The sequence below is a fragment of the Taudactylus pleione genome, unplaced genomic scaffold (genome assembly GCF_031769625.1).
Source record: "Taudactylus pleione unplaced genomic scaffold, aTauple2 ptg000205l, whole genome shotgun sequence".
Taxonomy (NCBI): domain Eukaryota; kingdom Metazoa; phylum Chordata; class Amphibia; order Anura; family Myobatrachidae; genus Taudactylus; species Taudactylus pleione.
Window position 1 is genome coordinate 2,458,753 of NW_028284607.1, and position 23,427 is coordinate 2,482,179.

General features: G+C 45.6%; 1 pseudogene; it reads left to right on the plus strand.

Annotated features, from left to right (window-relative positions):
• The first annotated feature begins 847 nt into the window (after window positions 1-847).
• LOC148517953 (NEDD4-like E3 ubiquitin-protein ligase WWP1) lies at window positions 848-22,574 on the plus strand (annotated as a pseudogene).
• Window positions 22,575-23,427: the final 853 nt, after the last annotated feature.

The window sequence follows — 23,427 nt, forward strand, 5'->3', positions numbered from 1 at the left end:
CAGAGAAGTGCATCACCATGCAGAGGATACTCAGGTCCTTTAATCTCTTTTGTCATATTATAGGAACTCACACCTATTTTATGACTGTTAAGAGATGCGAATAAATATTGGACTTATTAGGATTTTAAACCAGCATGGCTTCAAATAGCACAATAAATGTTTGTTGGCTCAGTACTGGTAAATCATGAACCTGGAATGAAATCGGATCCGTTATGGATCTGGGAACGCGTGTTTTCTGTGTGAGATCTATAGCAGGGTCTAAGGTCGCTCTTCCCTGGGATTGGCAACGTCTCATTGCCAATTGGTGCATTTAGCTAAAACTGTAGCATGTTTGTTAGATGATTATACAGCCTTTGAATGCACTTTTTTAAATGGATTATTGTTGTTACATGGTGCTCCTGTTATGTCAGGTTATTCTACTAGTTATACCCTGGTCATGTTTGGTGATATAACATAATTATATATTACTGCTGCCAGTGTATATGTAGCATTCTGTGTCACTATTATATCAGCATCCTTTGTCTTCCCCTCTGTGTCCCTGTGCTGGACAGGGGCCTACATAGCTCCTAGTGTGAGTGATTGTGACATAATACACTAGGCATCACAATGACTGTCACAGTACAGCAGCCATTTCTCTCTAAGCACCTGTAGTATAGCCCTTTATATCCTGGGATACACATTTCTGCTTAACAGTTACCCCTGTACTTCTGTACTTTGAGTTACTTGGAGATTGATTGATTTTACGGATGACTGAATTTGCACCGGCAGCCGGAGTGTTCCGCTCTGGCTGCTATTAGTGCAAAAATGTACTTTATTACGGATTTGGAGGCCAGATCTGTAGCCTGAAATGGTCACCGCCTCACCCCAGCAGCCTGATACCACCACCCATGAAGGATTATAGCTGCACATGACAGGTAAGATGCTTAATTTGCTGCGAGACAAGAAGCCTTGTTTATCCTTGCCTTGCTACATCAGGCATACCTGCCTACTCTCCTGGTAAGCCCACTCCTCTAACGACATTACAGCCCCACCCCCTCCTGTGTGATTCGGCAACTTGTGTGGCAGGGGGCGGGGCCATAATGAACAGTGTTTAAATACTGAAGGTACAGTCCCTTGTAAAGGACATGCTTCTGCTTCTGCCTCTCAGGCACTTTTCTGTTTGTAAGTACAGTATCTATATATGTGACTATACACATCCTGAGCTTAGTATTTTACTATGTAAGCTACACTTCTTATATAGATCAGTAATGTTACTAATTGTAGCCAAAACATATATATACACAATATACAAAACCCTTGGATAAAATAACCCAATGCCAAGGTCTATATAATATATAGTAATATTGCCATTCAGGGTGAGTGTGATTATACTGTCCCTAATTATATTGGGCAGACATTACCTGCTGTATCTTGGATTAAAGCTGCACTTTTCCTCACTACAGCACTGAGGGACGATCCTTCATATCTTCCTGGCTGCTGCAGACTGGATGAGTGTGACTATATCATCTCTAGTATAGTGATTAGTATAATTACAAAATATCCAGTAAAACACCAAGAGGCCAAAAACTCACATTATCACTGGGTTGTGTACTATAATCACTACACTAGAGGGCGCCTTTCTCTATAGATTTATACCTGATGGAACATCAGGCTTTGGAGAAATGACAGCCACCTGATAATAGGGAAGTGTAGGGTCAGATGTTTTATCGTTGCAAAGGACTTACATCTATGAACCATCCATTCATTTTTTGTTATAATAATTGAAAAACCCATTAATGGAGGAATCTTTACTAAAATGTCAGAGCTGCCATCTTATCAGTAAAGTCATCTACTACATAAACTGACCGTGTGATGTAATCAGTGGTGATAAAGCAACAAGCATTGGGCTTTAGTGTATGGACTAGTGATCCATCTTCTCCCTAACTAGCAGAATGACAGAGGGACATCTCCTGAGGCCTCTGCACCTCTATTATACAGACCCACAAATAAATAACAAATATATCTGGAAATATGTCACAAACACTTAGAGCACCTTTATATTCTAAGTGAGGGCGGCTAAGGACAAGGTACACGTGTTACACACTGATGGGGCGAATGTTTACTTTTTCCTTTTCTTCTTTTTCAGTGTCTTCAGCCAAATTCACCAAAAAGAAGCATTGGTTTGGAGCGGCCGTGTACGCTGAGCTGGCTGTGGGGGGAATTACCAGCAAGAGGACGGCTAGAGCTAAAAGCTCTTCCAACCCTAGATGGGAGGAAGCGGTCACTGTGTAAGTCTTATTATCATGTAACGCTCTGATACTTCTCCTCTGTAGTTATAGGACCGGTGTGATAGCTGGTATCCTGCTAATCATGTAACATTAGGGGCTTGTACAGAGAGGTCTTATAGTCACAGGCTCATAGCGGTAAGGCCTGATAGCTGTGCTGTACTGCTGATAGGCCTACACATAATGTAAGCGGGTGGTGGTGCTTGGCACAATGTAATGGGAGCCTATGGGAGCGCTCAGTACATCGCACATTATGCTGCATGGGGCTGTGAGGCAAAGCTATTACCAGGAATCTGTTATTATTACTTAGCAAGCAGTAAGTTTGTTATCATCTGTTATTAGTGTGTTTTTAATATTTATAACATTGACACTATTTCCCATTTGTAGTGATGTCACTTTGGGGTAGATGTACTAAGCCTTGGAGAGCGATAAAGTGTGAGAGATAAAGTACTAGCCTATCAGCTCCTAATTGTCATTTTTCAAACACAGCCTGTAACATGAGAGCGACGAGCTGATTGGTACTTTATCACTCTCCACTTTATCTCTTTCCAAAGCTTAGTACATCATCACCTTTGTTAAGAACACATTTTCTATACAGTATATAGAATTAAACTCTCCTTATCTGTTTTTCTTGGGCCCATTTATCATATCCTGCATTTTGTATGTGGTGTGAATTACAATTTTCATTTAAATTTATTATTATTCTCTTGCAGTGGACGGGCTCCAATAAGGGGTCATCCTGCGAAGAACTTACACTATTACTCTACTTCCCGGTTCAGCATCAGTGCACCTACAAAACATGCACGGCCATGATATAGTAGTCCATAACCTACTATAGGCTAACATCTTCAGGTGGCATTAGGGCCGGGGCATTCCAGACCTTGGTAAATCCATTAGGCTGGCTGCCACCCTCTGGGGACCAGATATTAGAGATTTCTGCTGCTGTCTTTCCTTAAATCCTTGGGATCCTTAACATTTGCAGATACCTCTGAAATATATATGTTATACTACAAATGTTCCTTAATAATTATTCCCCATGGATTGTTTTACAAGAACAAGCCAAATACTAATTGTATTTCCCCCTGTGTACAGGAGCGTAACACCAGACACCACCCTGGAAGTTAGGGTATGGAGCCACCATGCTCTGAGAGCTGACACCTTGCTGGGGAAAGCCATCATAGACATACCATGGACAATGTAAGCTGAAGCAACTTCTGCCCCACCCTGCACAGGCCCCAGTGTCGTTATCATTGCAGCCTCCACTTTAGTAGATGTAGAGTGTTTCATAGAACTTAGTCACTTACTTTGTGTTTCAGCCGAACGAGCTGTAGAGCAATTACCGCTCTTATTGGAGGGAAAACACGGCGTGGTCCAAACGGGTGAGCTGACCATTATCCTGGATGGACTGATTGTGGAGCCTGAGTCCTTAACAACATGTGACACTACATGATCCTGCTGTGATTTATTAGAGAAGTAAAACTCTCTCTCCCCACTCTCTGCTCCCTCACTATCTGTCTCCTTATCCCTTCTCTCTCTCTCTCTTTCCCTCTCTGCCCCTCTCTCTCTCTCTTCCTTTCTCCCTTTAGGTTTAAGGATTAGGGTTAGGCATTAGGGGAAGGGTTAGGGTTAGGCCCTGTAGGGGGAGGGTTAGGGTTAGGCTGCCGGAGGAGAGGGTTAGGGTTAGGCTGTGGGAGGGGAGGGTTAGGTTTAGGGGGGTTATGGTAAGGGTTATAAGACTTACCAAATTCTTTTGAGACTATGAATGTTGGTGTGCCACTGTGGGTATTCTGACTGTCAGAATTCTAACTGATGGGATCCCGTACCCAATCCATCCTAAGACTTTAGCATCCATGTGCAGTCACAGCATGAAAGCTTCAAAATAAACCACATACTTTTTGTTCCTGGCCTTATAAACTCATTAGATCTTACATGATGTCCTCTGATTCAGTACTCCTGTACCAGAGAGAGAACATGGCTCATCTGCAAGTATAACATCCTTTATTACTAGTGAGTAGTACAGATACACACATAAACCACACAGCAATTCTATGTTCTGCACACACATGTTCAGTTTCACATGTAATGTAATTAAAGAGTATTATGTCCCACATGTTCTTACAATTAATTATTTCTCTCTTGCAGGTAATGGTGCAAGTTCCATTAGTGTGCCATCTGATGAAGCTGTAGCAGCTCCTGCAACATCTTCCATATCAGATGGTGAGGAGGACATTACAAGTGACACAGCAGTCGCACCAGCACCTTCCACATCTTCCACATCTCTTGCCTGTGCTGCACCACGAGGCCATAGTGTGTCATCTGATGAAGCTGTACCAGCTCCTGCAACATCTTCCATATCAGATGGTGAGGATGCTACAAGCGACACAGCAGACGCACCAGCACCTTCCACATCTGCTGCCAGTGCTGCACCAGGAGGCCATAGTGTGCCATGTGATGAAGCTGTACCAGCTCCTGCAGTATCCTCCATATCAGACGGTGAGGATGCTACAAGTGACACAGCAGTCGCACCAGCACCTTCCACATCTTCCACATCTCTTGCCTGTGCTGCACCACGAGGCCATAGTGTGTCATCTGATGAAGCTGTACCAGCTCCTGCAACATCTTCCATATCAGATGGTGAGGATGCTACAAGCGACACAGCAGACGCACCAGCACCTTCCACATCTGCTGCCAGTGCTGCACCAGGAGACCATAGTGTGCCATGTGATGAAGCTGTACCAGCTCCTGCAGTATCCTCCATATCAGATGGTGAGGATGCTACAAGTGACACAGCAGTCGCACCAGCACCTTCCACATCTTCCACATCTCTTGCCTGTGCTGCACCAGGAGGCCATAGTGTGTCATCTGATGAAGCTGTACCAGCTCCTGCAACATCTTCCATATCAGATGGTGAGGATGCTACAAGCGACACAGCAGACGCACCAGCACCTTCCACATCTGCTGCCAGTGCTGCACCAGGAGACCATAGTGTGCCATGTGATGAAGCTGTACAAGCTCCTGCAGTATCCACCATATCAGATGGTGAGGATGCTACAAGTGACACAGCAGACGCACCAGCACTTTCCACATCTGCTGCCAGTGCTGCACCTGAACTTGTAACAGTGACGGATTCACCTCCATCTGCTGCCAGTACAATTCCTGATGCCACCAGTACCAGGCAATCAGCTGTTACTACCCATTGAGACCGAAGCCCAGCACCACTGCAAGGCACCTGCCACCTGGGTATGTGAATGGTTTTATCTTCATTGCCTGCTTATGATCTGAGAACCTCCTGCTGTCACATCTAGTACAGCAGCATCTGCAGTGTGGGGAGAGCTCACAAGTGTCATTTGTCTGTATAAATGTAGGACAGCACCAAGCAGGAATTTTGGACTCATGTAGATTTGCATGTAAATCATAAGCGTAAAATGTGCCTCCAAAAAGATGCATTGTGCTTACTGTACCCTGCAGAGCAGAGCTGGCTGTAACACAAGATGCGAGCAACTCTGCAAGTGTAATATATATACCTGGGTTACTCCAGGATTGAGCAATAGTATATGGATCTGGTTTACGGAGGTGTTAGTAATTAAACTATAGTTCAAAATATATAATTTTATTATAATCATGTAATATTTATATGGTGCCACAAGCAGCACCATACATAGTATACATCATACAGCCACATTTCATGATACAAGGTTGATCAAAGAGGACAGTAATAGACAAGTTCACAACTTTAAATATGTACATAATAACTCACAGATGACATAATTTATGTACAAACCACAAAAGGAGAGATTGGCCATGCTTGCAAGAGCTTACATTCTATAGGGGCTATAGGTGGGCACATAGAGGAACAGAGACCTCATACATAGCCTAGGTCATATTGTGCAGCAGCTGCTGAGCACCCACAAGTGATCCCCTCCTGATAGACACACATACGCATCTTTGCTGTAATCAGCATGGGAGGAATTTATGCAGACACTTATTATACTATGCTAATGCTCACACAGCTCTCCCAGCATCCGTTCTGTTTCTGTAAGTGTAATGAGTCATAATCACCAATTGTATCCCAGTCACCATAGGGATGCATGTGTAAGAAATGTTGGTGCACATGTACAGCAGAAAAACCCTCAGTTTGTGGGATAAAAGCTCACATTGTGTTTATGTCCAATTCCTCATGAGCCCCTTTAATAGCAGATTTTGGGTTTTCTATGAAACAGTCCTCAGTCTGTGGCACATTTCACTATAATTTACTAATTTAAGTTCAAAGTGACCATAGTTGGGTCACAAAGTGTCCATTAGTTGGGTCCTTGAATACTGTAACATATATGGCCATTATACAATGTTTTTAGTAAGCTGTAACATATGTAGACTCATGTTATTGTATCGCCAAGTCCTTTAATATGAAAACCCATTAACTATGTTTTTTTACTTCTAGTTGGGAGCTGAGGAGGAATCCTCGTGGTAAATACTTTTACATTGATCACAACACCAAGACCACAACGTGGGATCTACCTTTACTACCTGGGTAAGTCCCTGCAATAAAATCCAGCTAGCGAACGTGACATGGGGGAGACCAGTCGCAAAATGGCATCTTGCAGATCTTGATTTTAAACAGATTCTGTCTTAGCCAATCATCCGGCTTTGACAACATTTATATGGCATTATTACAACTGTGTCACATTTATATGACATTATTACAGCAGTCAGTCCGTGCAGTAATCTCATCTGGAGGTTTGTGTCATACGTGACCGGTCTATATTACACAAGACATATTAGATTTATTGTCACATATAACATGATGAATAAGCACATATATGATTTATAGAGCTAATGTATAAGACACATAAATTGTTAGATAACATTCTGTTATATCAGTGATTTCCTGCATTACGCTCTTCTTGCTGGAAGTGGCCGCCCAGCATAGTATAGTCACTCACTATGTACATCTGTAACTTTGTGTCTATGTTTAGCATTTCCCTATCTTTCCTCATCATTAGAAATACCCCAATAATCAGCAGTACACAAGTACAGGTATCCTACACCAGATGTCACAGACATAGTCACATATATTGCTGTGTGCCGTATTATATACACAAAGTTATATATCATCAGGTGACATCACCATCATATATAATCCAATATTCCTACACACTGAATACAATGGGCTTTATTCAAAGCTGCACGCAGGTCATGTGACTGCACCTCTTTACGCAATTGTGAGCAATAATGGGTGATTCACAGTCGTGAGCATCTTGGCTTACAGCGTAGTGGGTGTAACTGCCATGTATGTGTAGGCGGAATTGTGGACCAATCAGAGGAAAACCTACACAGAGATCCGGCTAACATAAGATTCATTTTCTGCAGCAAATACAGGGCTGACAGCTACTTCCACAAGCAGATGGATGGGGATAGAGCTGCCTTATAGGTACAGCCAACTATGAAGATAGGCGGATGTCTGCATTTATTTCCCAACATAAGTCTGCTATAGCAAGCAGGTCCCTGCATATCTCTGCCCACTTGTGACAACAGCTGTCTCTGTCTGAGAAGTCCAGCATGTACTGCTCACTGATTCCTATAATAATACTATGGGGCCTATTCATCATACCTTAAAACTCTCTGGAGGTAATTATGTTTAGAACTGGCATGGAGTTCTAAATAATTACCGGAGGAATTCATCATTCCTCCTACCCATAACTATCTATTTCGAAAAGTTGTCATTTTTGCGATGACAGCTATTTGGGAAATAGTTATCTCTATCTACACTAACATACCGCAGCTGGAATCTGTTCTGGGCATGCGCTGTTACATTCATAAAGCCAGCGCATGCGCAGCACTGCCTACAGCGGTGGTAAGTTTGTGTGTCCCCCCCCATCCCTGCACTTACCTGCCCACTGCAGCACCTCCGGCTCTGGTGGCTGTGCAGACACGTATTCTCACAGCAGCCCACAGTACAGTTTAGATAAAAAAAATAAAAAGAACATTTTTTTTTCTCTAAACTTTATTGTGTTCTGCTGGGAGAACACGTGTCTGCACAGCCCCAGGAGCCAGAGGATGGACCAGAGTGCCGGAGGAAGCCGCCGGGGGACTTCACCAGCTGGAAGCAGGTAAGTGTCACCTGCTATTTGCCACCTCACAGTGGCAAATAGTAACTCCATCAAATTCAGAAAATACATTGGCCCTCATTCAGAGCCGTACGCTCTGAGCAGAGTGCAAGCTCTGAATGAGGGCCGCCCTCCATAAAAATGGAGCGTCCTCCTTGACGCTCGTATAGCTGTGGGTCACCACCCACAGCCTATACGAGCGTGCAGTTTGATGGCCGCGATGGTCGTGACCATCGCGACCATCGAAACTGCGAGCCGGAGCCTGCGGTTGAGGTTTTCAACCGCAAGCCCCGGAGTAATTTTGGCTCTATCAGAGCCAAAATCACTCCCACTGACATCACGGCTTCTGATGGGAGGCGTTCCCGTGGGAACGCCCCCGTCAGGGAGGCACGCCCCCGGCATGCCCACCAAAGGGGGCATGCTATCAATCAACATCAACAGCACGCCCCCTTTGATCAGACACAACGAGCGAAGGAAAGTACTTTGCTCGTCGCGTCTGGCGCATGCGCACGACGGAGCTCCCGCCGTCGTGCGCATGCGCAGAGCACAACATCGACTCACTTGCGAGCGGACAGCCGCTTGCGAGTGGGTCTGAATCAGGCCCATAGTTTTCAGAATTTGATGAATACCAGAATTTCCATATCCCCATACTAATGTATGGGGAGTGTGGAAATGAACGCAGGGGGACTTAGCAAGGAGATATCAGTGATATCTCCTGTGCTAAGTGTGTTCATGAATACTAAAATAATGTTAATTAAGGAAAATGTCCTTAAAAACTTTATTTTAGTGTTGATGAATAGACCCCTATGTGACTTATACATGGCTTTCTAGGATTTGTATTTGTGCTTCTAATATACTGAACCATTATGCACAGGGATTTCAGCAGGTCCACACCAACCAAATAGTGAGAGGCCTGGGCTAGCAGCAGCCACTTCCCACAAATTACAATCATGTGAGAATAAGGTGTTACTTTGCTTTTAGATCTGAGGAGCGTGGGTAATTATCAGTCCGATCAAGACTCAGCTTAGATATGTAACTCTCAGATTTGCCAGACTCACCTGATTCCGATCTGCCCATCTCTAATTGCAGTGTTTATCTTGTTCCATTCTAGGCTTCATCAGAAAGATCCGCTCAGGGCATTGCCACTAGGATGGGGTAAGAGAGTATTACAGTGGTATTTATGGGCATCTGTGAGATATTGGCATGTGGCAAGACAATATGTCTCTGTTTTCTAGAGAGAAGAAAGGACTCCCCAGATGGAAGGTGCTACTACATGAACCATTTCACAAAGGCCACACAGTGGGAAGATCCTCATAGTCCTATGTAAGAATGTCCCCAAATGTCTTCCACCCCCATGTTATATGGTAGAATTGTCCTATCACATTGCCTCACTCCATATTTCAGCTCTAGACCAGAGATATTGTAATTTCTTTATAAATCACCAACATATCACATAATGCCGTACACAAAGGGCCTTAATCAGGGTTGGATGCAAAAGGAATTATAAATGTGTTCACTGTTCAACTGATACCAGGTTCTATTCTGATACTGGAAGTCACTATCCCCTCACTGCCAGTGGTCCTCTCCCACCTGCTGCAGGGATCACTGGCATCTCCTTTCTCCCATCTGCTGCTGCTTGTGACTCTGGATGCAGATGGCTGCATCTTCCATAAGCACCACTTGGCTTGATCTCTTAAGAGATGGGGCACCATGTGTGACATCACATTTGGTGCTAAATTTAATTTCCCTCCCTATAAAAGGGCATCTCTGGGCACATGTGTCAGAGTATTAGGCTCCATAACTTTGTGCCAGCATTTGTCCCCAGTGCAAGTTACATGTGTTCTGAACTGGTTTGTCAGACGATTCTCCTGGATTACTCCACTGGTGCTGTTCCTAGTGATTTCCTGGTCCTGACAGTTATTTCTCTGACCTGAATCTACTTTCCCCTTTTCTGCCCATCTGGTTCTGACCCAATCCTGTCTCCATTATGCCGCCACGGCGACTACTCTCACTATCTGCCTTAGGCCCTCATTCAGAGCCGCTCGTTAGCGGTAGTACGCTCGTTCCGAGCGATGTTTGCACATCTGCGCATGCGTACGGTTTTTAGTACGCATGCGCGAACCAGTCAGTGCGGCCGAAAATCGTTTGTACGCTATATTGCGAGTGCCTGCTATTTTGAGTGACAGAATGAGGCGTATGTGGGTGGTAACAGGGGAAGGTGCTTGAAAATGGGGAGTGGAGATCCGAACGCAGGCGTGCTTAAAGGTCAAAACGGGCGTTTTATGGGTGTGCATATTTAAAACAGCAGCGTCATTGACCACGTCACTGGGTTATTTTATAGCCAGAACTGCTCGCAAATTTGTGGTAGCAAACACCAACCACAAGAATAGCGAGCAGTTCATACGCTGGTCGATGTACTCGATTAATCTAATAAATAGCGGACATGACGTAGGATGCGAGCGGCCAGGGGGCGTTTTTAACAAATAAACGAGCGTATGTTTTGCTCGCTCGTTCAGACTTAGAGGTGTGAACAGACTGCAATGTGCGTACGGATCATTTGAATAGCCACCCCTTGTTTTTAAACGAGCGACCACAAATAGCGAACGGCTCTGAATGAGGGCCTTAGTTCCTTCATACCCTCCTGCCAATACATTGGAAGCAAGACAGAGGGTCACGACCTGTGCATTGGACGCAGTGAAACCCAAATCCCTGTTCTGGGTATATGCCAATTCCAAGCCTACAGTCAGCATCCACACCATCTCTCCAAGAGTTGTCACAGTGGCAAAAATAAATGTTACACTATGTTACACTATACATTTAGTGTGGGGCATTCAAAGATCTTTTGCTACCTGACTCTGAACTCTACAGAAGGACATGTATGACCCATCTAGCTGAGGCCACATAGAAATCGGTACACTACTGACATGCAGCAAATCAGCCAAATATTCTGCATAGTAAATATAAATGGAATGTTTTATAAAACCACTAATTACTTTTCCATTTCATCTGTGACCTTAGGACACCTGGCAGCTTTCAATAGAGACTAGACCATTAGTGTTACTTGTGCCAGGTAATCATTATAAAGGTGTTGTTACAATGATATTATACATCAGCATGTTATGAAGCTGGAGGACACAATGGTATATGCTGCAGGAGAAGAGCAGACTGTGATGGGAGAGGTACATTAGGCAGGGTGTATGAAGGCGTTCTGCTGTCTGTCTATGTCTCACTAGGACTGAAATACTAATCTGATTATACATATCTCTGCAGTCTAATGCATTGCCGAACAACACCAACATTAATGTGTCAAGACAGACAATATTTGAGGACTCTTTCCATCAGGTAACCTCTTCTTCTCTGATAAGTTGGGTAGCAATGGTAGGGGGCTCCAGTGCCAGGACCCACCCTCCATTACCTGAGTGTAATGCTTCCATCCTCTGTGAGCTAAGCCTGGGCCTAGCCTACCAGTAACAAGGACAGCAGAGTGATCCGGCCCAAGCTACAGGGGGGACATAGAAGGGGTTGGATACTGTAATACAACCACTGGGCTCAGTACACAAATGTATATAATGATTAGGTGTTAGACAGTGAGATGTCAGATGCTTCATGTTCTTCCTCTTTCCCCATATAGATCATGATGATGAGACCATATGATCAAAGGAGACGGCTCCATGTGGTGTTCAGAGGGGAAAAAGGGCTGGACTATGGAGGCCTGAGCAGGTAATTATGTCACTGGTGTCTCTGCTGGGTATAAGTTGGCCTGACCATGTGACAGGACACAGAGTCAGAGGCCTGGGCTGGCGGCAGCAGAATCTCACAGAATCTGAGTAATGAGTGACTCTGACATTGATAACTGCTCCGTCTGCCTCTCTACTTGTTTTCTTGTTGGTATAAAACATCGGTAATTATCTGGGATTAATATGTATGTACTATATCATTGGTTTCTCTCACTTTCCCAGGAGCTCCTGAATCCCAACTATGGGTTCTGGGAATATGCCGGTGACAGCAATGCTCTTCATATACACCTGGCTTCCAGCATCATCCCTGGACACCTGCCTATCTTCACCTTTATGGGCCGCTTCATTGCGATGGTTAGTTCTCATTTCTTCAGTAACTGTTATCATTACATTGGAAAGTGCCTGCTGTGCCCTCTGGCTCCGCTCCCAAGTTATATAGCTCAGTAACTGACATCATTACATTGGGAAGTGCCTGCTGTGCCCTCTGGCTCCTCTCCCTAGTTATATAGCTCAGTAACTGGCATCATTACATTGGGAAGTGCCTGCTGTGCCCTCTGGCTCCTCTCCCAAGTTATATAGCTCAGTAACTGACATCATTACATTGGGAAGTGCCTGCTGTGCCCTCTGGCTCCTCTCCCTAGTTATATAGCTCAGTAACTGATGTCATTACATTGGGAAGTGCCTGCTGTGCCCTCTGGCTCCTCTCCCTAGTTATATAGCTCAGTAACTGGCGTCATTACATTGGGAAGTGCCTGCTGTGCCCTATGGCTCCTCTCCCTAGTTATATAGCTCAGTAACTGGCGTCATTACATTGGGAAGTGCCTGCTGTGCCCTCTGGCTCCTCTCCCTAGTTATACAGCTCAGTAACTGACATCATTACATTGGGAAGTGCCTGCTGTGTCCTCTGGCTCCTCTCCCTAGTTATATAGCTCAGTAACTGGCGTCATTACATTGGGAAGTGCCTGCTGTGCCCTATGACTCCTCTCCCTAGTTATATAGCTCAATAACTGGCATCATTACATTGGGAAGTGCCTGCTGTGCCCTCTGGCTCCTCTCCCTAGTTATATAGCTCAGTAACTGGTGTCATTACATTGGGAAGTGCCTGCTGTGCCCTCTGGCTCCTCTCTCTAGTTATATAGCTCAGTAACTGCCGTCATTACATTGGGAAATGCCTCCTGTGCCCTCTGGCTCCTCTCCCTAGTTATATAGCTCAGTAACTGGCGTCATTACATTGGGAAGTGCGTGCTGTGCCCTCTGGCTCCTCTCCTTAGTTATATAGCTCAGTAACTGGCCTCATTACATTGGGAAGTGCCTGCTGTGCCCTCTGCCTCCTCTCCCAAGTTATATAGCTCAGTAACTAACATCATTACATTGGGAAGTGAATGCTGTGCCCTCTGGCTCCTCTCCCTAGTTATATAGCTCAGTAACTGGCGTCATTACATTGGGAAGTGCCTGCTGTGCCCTCTGGCTCCTCTCCCTAGTTATATAGCTCAATAACTGGCATCATTACATTGGGAAGTGCCTGCTGTGCCCTCTGGCTCCTCTCCCTAGTTATATAGCTCAGTAACTGGCGTCATTACATTGGGAAGTGCCTGCTATGCCCCCCTGGCTCCTCTCCTTAGTTATATAGCTCAGTAACTGGCGTCATTACATTGGGAAGTGCTTGCTGTGCCCTTGTTATGTTCTGGGTTGTTTGTGGACCTGGGGTGGTAGCAGGAGCGATCACAGAAGCAGATTTGAAAATAAAACTAGGATTTTTAATAAGTGCTAGAGTAGACATATAATGTGGCAGTAAATAAAAGTCCAGGAATATATAAATGTGCACAAGAGTTCTGTGGTGGGAGTAAAAGGGTTAATGTCCAAGTAGAAACAATTAGAGCTGTCCAGGTGTGCAGGTAGTGAAACTGAAAATAATCAAACCAGGTTTGCAGGTAGTGAACTGAAAACAATCAAGCCAGGTATGCAGGTAGTGAACTGAAGCGTAGGATGTCAGCAGGCTCAGGCACTCAGGTATGGGCAAGGGTGATGGAGGAAGCAGGGTAGTCCAGTGGGAGCTAGGAGCTGACAGGCAGACTGGCAGACAGCGAATTCACAGGAACAGGATAAGCACAGAGAACTCCCTCTCAGCTAGGCTGAGATACATGTTGCACTGGCAAAGAAGGAAGGCACTGACCCTTCCTAAATACCCCATGCCGTGCTGTTACTGGCCGGAGGGAACATGTGACTCACCAGGATTGGCCAGCCGCATCACATGGCCAGAAGGCAAGATGGCGGCGCCCATGCCAAACGGAATGGAGACGCCGCCAGGCCTTACCAGCGCAGAATGACAACAGGCCCGCACAACAACGCGCGCAGCCAAAGCCCCCCGCCAGATACCAGCTCCGCAACAAGACAGCCAGTGCCACAATGACCTCATAGGTAACACTCGCCTAGCGCCATGCTGAATTACCCTGGCCGTGACAGTACCCCCCCCTTTTGGGGTGGCCTCAGGACACTCACCAGGCTTCTCTGGATGGGCAGAATGGAATCTCCTGATGAGCGTGGGAGCGTGGACATCATGAGCATCAGTCCAGCAACGTTCCTCTGGACCGTAACCTTTCCAGTCCAGCAAATACTGTAGATGACCTCTGCGTAGACGAGAGTCCAAGATCTGGGCGACCTCAAACTCAACTCCTCTCTCCGTCTGGACTCGAGGAGAAGCAGGTAGAGCACTATGGAATTTATTCAGGACCAGGGGCTTCAATAAGGAAATATGGAAGGAATTAGGGATTTTTAGGTATGGGGGTAACTGTAGATGATAGGCCACTGGATTAATGACTTCTGTTATTGAGAAGGTACCAATGAAGCATGGTGCAAATTTCATAGAAGGAACCCTCAGACGAAGATTCCAGGTGGATAACCAGACCTGGCTTCCAACTTGCATGCGTGGAACTATTCTATGCTTTCTATCGGCCTGGGTCTTATAGCGAGAGGATGCCTTCAATAAATCAGACCGTACTTGAGTCCAGATGGCAGCAAAATTCTGCACCGTGTCCTCCACGGCTGGAACATCGAAAGCAGGCAGGCTTCGGAATTCGGCAACACGAGGATGAAGGCCATATACAACCTGAAATGGCGTTTGGTTAGTTGACGAGTGGTAGGAAGCATTATGTGCAAACTCAGCCCACGGCAGCAAGGCAGCCCAATTGTCCTGGGAAGATGACATAAAAATTCTTAAGAAAGTCTCTAGATCTTGATTAACTCTCTCGGTGGAGCCGTTGCTTTGCGGATGGTAGGCCGTGGAAAAGTTTAACTTCACTTGAAGAACAGAACACAAAGCCCTCCAGAATTTTGCAGTAAACTGCACACCACGGGCAGAGACAATTTCAGCAGGAAGGCCATGTAGACGAAATATGTGTTGGACAAAACAACTGTGCCAGGTCAGGGGCAGAAGGTAACTTCTTCAACGGTATATAGTGGACCATCTTAGAAAATCGGTCTATTACAACCCAGATAGTGTTGAAACCTTGAGAGACTGGCAGGTCTGTGACGAAATCCATGGAGAGATGCGTCCATGGACGTGATGGAGTAGGTAATAGAAGCAATTCCCCAGATGGAGCTTGTCGTGATGATTTATGCTGGGCACAGGAGGAGCAGGAAGAGATGAACTCCATTATATCTGCCTTCATAGAAAGCCACCAATAGTGTCTTTTCAGGAACTCCAAGGTCTTCCGAGTGCCTGAGTGCCCTGCGAAGCAAGAGAAATGTGCCCAAGTGAGAAGCTGCTTCCTTAATTCCGGGGCCACAATGATTTTCCCGTAGGAGGCTGAACTTGTAATGCGGCAAAGACTCTTGATTCCAAGACAGGGGTATTGCTTTGATTTTCAGATTGATCATCACAGAAGAGAGATCTCGATAGTGCATCAGCCTTCTGATTAAGTGCTCCAGACCGGAAGGTCAGGGTGAACTGAAACCTGGCAAAGAATATTGCCCAGTGGGCCAAACGAGGACTATACAGTAAATGGAAACTTGGCACCTTTTAGCAAATATCTCCATTCCTTCAACGCCAACTTTACAGCTAGTAGTTCTTGCTCACCTATGGCGTAGTTCCTTTCGGCAGGTGAGAATTTTTTAGAAAAGAACCCACAAGGATGGACTCGGTTGTCCTCATAACGTTGAGACAAGACTGCTCCCACAGCTTCAGATGATGCGTCTACTTCCAGCAAAAAAGGCCTGTCCAGATCTGGTTGTCGAAGAACTGGTGCTGAGATAAAGGCCTGTTTTAGAAGATGAAAGGCAGACTCTGCCTCAGGTGACCATTGGGAAGGATTAGCACCTTTGCGGGTTAAGGCTGTAATGGGAGCCAGCAGTGTAGAAAATCCCTTAATGAAGCGTCTATAATAATTGGCGAAGCCCAACAATCTCTGGATGGCCTTCAGGGTCTGAGGTCGGGTCCAATCCAGAATTGCTTGTACCTTCTTGGGGTCCATTTCTAAACTGGAGCCAGATATTACATAGCCGAGAAAAGGTAAACTGGGCACTCCAAAGACGCACTTCTCCAGTTTGCAGTAAAGGTGGTTTTCTCTCAAATGGGTCAGAACTTCTTTAACATGTTCTTGATGTTTAGCCACAGAGGGTGAAAAAATCAGTATGTCATCCAGATAGACAACAACCGAAACATATAACAGATCCCGGAAAATCTCATTAACGAAACTTTGAAAGACAGCAGGGGCGTTACACAATCCAAAAGGCATTACTAAATATTCGAAATGTCCATCTCTGGTATTAAAAGCGGTCTTCCATTCATCGCCAGCTCGGATACGAATGAGGTTGTAAGCCCCTCTCAGATCTAATTTAGAAAAAATGACAGAGCCCTTGACCCTATCAAACAACTCAGTAATCAGGGGAAGAGGGTATCGATTCTTTACAGTAATGTCATTAAGGCCACGATAATCGATACATGGTCTTAGACCACCGTCCTTTTTGCCAACGAAGAAAAATCCAGCTCCGGCAGGTGAAGTAGAGGGGCGAATGAACCCCTTTGCCAGGTTGTCCCGGATGTACTCGGTCATGGCTTGAGTCTCAGGCAAGGACAGCGGATAAGTACGACCACGAGGTGGTATCTTATCAGGTATCAATTCAATTGGACAGTCCCATTCCCTATGAGGGGGTAAGATATTTGCTTGTTGCTCAGAGAACACGTCGGCGAACATCTGATATTCCTTGGGAATGGCAGAAGAAACTAATGGAACTGTCTTTCTCACAGGTTGAATTTTTGGAAGACAGGATTTCTGACAGTCCATACCCCATGACAGAATCTGCATAGACCTCCAATCAATCCTGGGATTATGTTGACATAACCAGGGTAGACCAAGAACAATTTCTTGAGAGGCCTCAGATATCACCAGGAATTTTAAGGACTCAGAATGAAGTGCCCCAATTCGGACCAATACTGGTTGAGTCTCCTTGGTGACTATCCCGTTAGTTAGAGGGCGTCCATCTATAGAGGTCAGAGAGATGGCATGATTGAGAGACAAACAAGGAATCTGAAATTTATCTATGAAACTAGATGTTATGAAATTTCCGGCTGCTCCCGAGTCAAGTAGAGCAGTAGCAAAGACAGGTTTGGGTTTAAGATCCAAAGCTAGGGTAATCGTGAAATCTTTCATTTTTGGAGACGGGCTCATAACTCCTAACTTGATGTCTCCAGGATCAGTTAGGATTTGGCATTTCCCAGTTTACGGGGGCAGGAGATCAGCAGGTGACCGGACTCTCCGCAGTACAGACAGAGGTTCTTTTGCATTCTTCTCTGACATTCTTCTTTGGAGAGGTGTGTATGATTCACCTGCATAGGCTCCTCTTCAGTATGGGAAGGAATGGGATGGGTAGAAATGGAGGGGGTAAATGACCTTTGCCGGTCAGTTCTGTTTTTTTCAGCCTGACGTTCCCTGAAGCGTAGGTCAACTTTGATACACAACAAAATCATGTCGTTCAGATTAGTAGGAAGCTCTCGAGTGACTAGATCATCCTTTAGTCAGTCTGACAACCCTTGCCAGAAGGCTGAGGTGAGGGCTTCCTCATTCCATTTGAGCTCTGATGCTAAAATTTGAAATTGCACGGCATATTGACTGACAGCACGGACTCCTTGTCTCAGTGTCATGATGTTTGATGATGCTGATACAGTATGCCCAGGTTCATCGAAAATCCTCCTGAAGGATGACACAAAGCATGCGTAATTATCCAGCAGCGGATCTGAGCGCTCCCAGAGTGGGGAAGCCCATTCCAAGACCTGGCCGGATAACAGAGAGACTATATAAGCCACTTTAGTTCTTGCAGTTAGAAAGTTGTCAGGCTGCAGGGTAAAATGTATGTCACACTGATTTAGGAATCCTCACAGAGTTTAGGGTTGCCGTCAAATTTACTTTGTAAAGGAAGATGTAAGCGGGGAGATGATCTGCCTCCTGTATTCCCAGACGCTACAGCGGATGTAGATGCTGGTACTCCAGGGGTAGAAAAGGAAGTTTGCAAACTATCCTGTCACTTGGACATCTCTTGCAGAAATTGAGCCATCTGATGCTGCATGTTTTCCAGATTCTCTAAACGACCAGAAATGCACCTGAACAAATCCACTCCTGACTCCTGATCCGTGGCCGGCTCCATGTGGCCAGTGCAAACTGTTATGTTCTGGGTTGTTTGTGGACCCGGGGTGGTAGCAGGAGCGATCACAGAAGCAGATTTGAAAATAAAACAAGGATTTTTAATAAGTGCTAGAGTAGACATATAATGTGGCAGTAAATAAAAGTCCAGGAATATATAAATGTGCACAAGAGTTCTGTGGTGGGAGTAAAAAGGTTAATGTCCAAGTAGAAACAATTAGAGCTGTCCAGGTGTGCAGGTAGTGAAACTGAAAATAATCAAACCAGGTTTGCGGGTAGTAAACTGAAAACAATCAAGCCAGGTATGCAGGTAGTGAACTGAAGCGCAGGATGTCAGCAGGCTCAGGCACTCAGGTATGGGCAAGGGTGATGGAGGAAGCAGGGTAGTCCAGTGGGAGCTAGGAGCTGACAGGCAGACTGGCAGACAGCGAATTCACAGGAACAGGATAAGCACAGAGAACTCCCTCTCAGCTAGGCTGAGATACATGTTGCACTGGCAAAGAAGGAAGGCACTGACCCTTCCTAAATACCCCATGCCGTGCTGTTACTGGCCGGAGGGAACATGTGACTCACCAGGATTGGCCAGCCGCATCACATAGCCAGAAGGCAAGATGGTGGCACCCATGCCAAACGGAATGGAGACGCCGCCAGGCCTTACCAGCGCAGAGTGACAACAGGCCTGCACAACAACTTCGCGCAGCCAAAGCCCCCCGCCAGACACCAGCTCCGCCACCAGACAGCCCGTGCCACAATGACCTCATAGGTAACACTCGCCTAGCGCCATGCTGAAATACCCTGGCCGTGACAGCCCTCTGGCACCTTTCCCTAGTTATATAGCTCAGTAACTGGCATCATTACATAGAGAAGTGCCTACTGTGCCCCCTAGCTCCTCTCCCTAGTTATATAGCTCAGTAACTGGCGTCATTACATTGGGAAGTGCTTGTTGTGCCCTCTGGCACCACTCCCTAGTTATATAGCTCAGTAACACAATTAGAGAATACATTACTAGAACATTACCTCTATATGATGATATGAAATGTAGTGTGGTTCCCAGTAGGGAATGTGTGTGTCGCCCATAAGCAGTGATTTCCTCGCTCTCCCCTCCAGGCCTTGTTCCATGGTAGCCACATCGCCAAGGGCTTCTCAATACCATTCTATAAGCGGATGCTGGGGAAGAAGCTCACCATGGCAGACCTGGAGGCTCTAGACTCTCAGATCTACAGGTCCCTCACATGGATAAGGTGAGTGACTAAAAATGTGTGTCCAATGCACTAAGGCTGTGAGAACATGAAGTCTTTGGGCTGGATTCTATTTTACGCGAAGTGAATAGCTCTGGGAATTAGCTCCCGGGACTATTCAATACACCGCGCAGCTAACCCCAACTAAGGATTTCTTCTCGCACCCCTCTGGAGATGCGAGCAGAAATCTGACAAAAGTCCCGGTGCAAGGCTGTTTTCTGCCCATCGCGCCTGGAAAACAGCATCACACTGGGAAGTTAGGTCTGGGAATGCCCGTTCTCACACCTTAAACAAGGTGTTTAGTCGTGAGAACGGGCATTCTCCCACTAAACACCGCGCACAATTGAATAGCTCCAGGAGCTACCTCCTGGTGCTATTTACATCGCGGGCAATTGAATCAAGCCCTTTCTGTTTTATATTCTTACTTGTATTATTGGCAGCACTATAAGTGTATCATGTGTGTGTTATTAGGACATTAGGATGATAGCATATATCTGTATGCAGACCGTGCTATTCTATGGGCTCAGTTCAGAGCCATAACTGCTCAGCATCACCTAAGATGACATTTATAGCACATAGCATTGGGTAACTAAGTGCTGTCTATACCAAAAATATATGGCACTAGTTTGCAACAATAAAATATCCCGCATATTATGTGTCTGGGTAGAAAACTTCTTCTGTTTCTTTATCCTTCACCTCTCCTGTAATGCTGTGATATCCGGCTACACGGTGTGTACAATGGTGTCTATGCTTCTTGTTTGCAGAGACAACAACATCGAGGACTGTGACTTGGAGCTGTTCTTCTCTGTAACCATGGACACGTTATTAGAAGTCACATCCCGCAAGCTGAGGCCGGATGGGGCAAACATTCGGGTTACTGAGCCCAATAAGGAGGAATACATTAGGTAAGCAACTGCACATAAGGGGTAACATTTAGTAAATGCCTATTTCCCCCTCATTATGCAACTGATGGACATCACCAGCGATTTGAAGCCCAAACCACTAAATTTACTATTTAGAGGTTTTATTGGTGTTTTAAAAACCACTGCCGGTGGTTTGGCCGAAACCCATGGAAAACCCACCACAAACCCACCATAAAACTGCTGCATCTATCCGGCCAATCAGAAGGCAGGGAGTCACAGTACACTTATAGTCAGGGCAATTATTATGTATTGACTAAGGAGGCAAATAAAATTAATAATTCTCTTATGGGGCAATATCATTTTATTATAATATTAATGTTTAACTTCATAGAGAAGTGCCCTAGGAGTACAGGGTAAGAGAATGGCATTTGGTTTTGCAGGTGATGCTGTGCGGTATACAAGACATAGACTTATTGGACTGGCAGAGGGACACGGTCTATCAGCGCTACACATGGAACAGCAAACAGGTTGTCTGGTTCTGGCAGGTAAGTGACCCTACTGATAGGTCATATGTAATAATGATATTATGTTTCTGGGCATATCAAATAACTGCATTTATTAACTCGTGTGATGTGTATGCCCTGGCCTATAATACATGTGTCTCCTATTCCATATCCCCCTAATGCATGATCTTTAGCACCCGAGCCCTAGACCATAAACTGTGGCCTATTCCCCATCCTCCTTCTCCTTTGGGGACATGAGCTGTGAGAGCCGGGATGGTGGGTGATAGAGGTGGTTACATATCACACAGTAGGCGCCTTCCCTTACATCTCAGGAGGGAGAGGAGATTACAGACAATGGATCAGTCATCCCTGCTTAGCACAGTCCATTGGCCATCCCTTTTCCTTCTATGACAGGAGACCCTTTGTTTGTGGCGCTGTTTCTGTAACGCAGATGACATATCTTACATGTGGTTATATGTACAAGATGGCTGTCTATCTGTCCCAGCTCTATAATTTATGTATATATACCAGTATTTATTTATCCTGCATCACTATGACACAGTGACATGTACTGCAGGAGACAGGTGGTATGGAAGTCTTCTAGATCCGCACATGTACAAATGCATCTGATTTCCCACTATTGGGGGGATGATGTATAACGATGACTATTTCATCCTGATGTAGTTTGTCAATGAGATGGACAACCAGGACCGGATACGCCTGCTGCAATTTGTGACCGGTGCCAGCAACTTACCTCTGGGTGGCTTTGCAGGATTGATGGGTAAGTATCCGATTGGCTGATTGTAACATGATCAAATGTCCTGTAGTTATAGGAAACCTGATGAACAATTATTATCATTGCAGGAAGACATGGCTGCCAAAAATTCTGCATTGCCAAAGGTGGGAGAAAATTATTTCTGCCAGGAGGCCACACATGGTAAGTGCCTATTACCCAGCGCTTATACTATGCAATTGCTTATTGACTTATATGGGCCCATATATATACAATATTAGGACCATGCCCATAGTTTCAGTGTAATAGTGGCCGTCTGAATTGTGTGAGCAACTTTACTTTTGTATATGATGCTGGTGATTAATCCCAACCTCCGTAACACATCTTATCTCTGCAGCTATAATCGCCTGTACCTACCTCCATATAAGAACTATGAGCAGATGAAGGCAAAGCTGCTTTTTGCTCTACGGGAGACAGAAGGGTTTGGATTTGAATGAAGAGCATGGAAACACCTGGACACTCCTGTAACACCTGGGGCCTCCTCTAACACCTGGGGCCTCCTCTAACACCTGGGGCACCCTGTAACATCAACTTTCCAAGGCAATAACATCGATAAAGCCTTACAGTGACTTCTACATCTTGTCACTTCCTAGCTCTGTCTCCTTTTTATTTCTCACTCAATTTATAAATCGGAATTCATTTATTATTTATATAGTTGTAATATACTGTAATTAAACCTGATACAGATGGGAAATCAATCAAGATTAAGGTGTAGCAGACAATGCACATAACACAGTAAATTGGCATATATACAGTGACAAATTGGCATATTTATAACCCAGTATCAAATTCTCCTATTCTCCACATAAGGTTTAATAGATATTACCAGTCAGGGGCGCCGAGAGGGGGGGAGAGCGGGTACAGATTACCCGGGCCCGGGGTCTGACGCCACCCCCCCCTCCCTCACAGCAGCCCAGCACACAGCGTGTGCTGAGCTGCAGTTGGAGACTGCTCGTGGCTGCTGAGCAACAGCCACAGCAGTCTCCTATGCCTGTGCGGGGGAGCGATCACACTGATCGCGCCCCCCTGGTTTTGCGCCGGGCTGAGGGGGCTCAGAGCACCCCCTTCCCTGGCGCGCAGCGCCGCTTAGCGGCGCTGCAAATCTTTTTTATTTCTTTTTTTTCCGGCAAGGGGGCATGGCCACACCTCCCGAGATTAGGCCACGCCCCCTATTACCGGGGCCCGCCTTGGCTCTTGGCGGCCCTGAGCACATAAAGTGTAATTGATGCAGAAATCAGTAAGTGTAATGTCAGTGTGAGATAGCGAGATGTCCGTGCTTAGTGGCTGTAA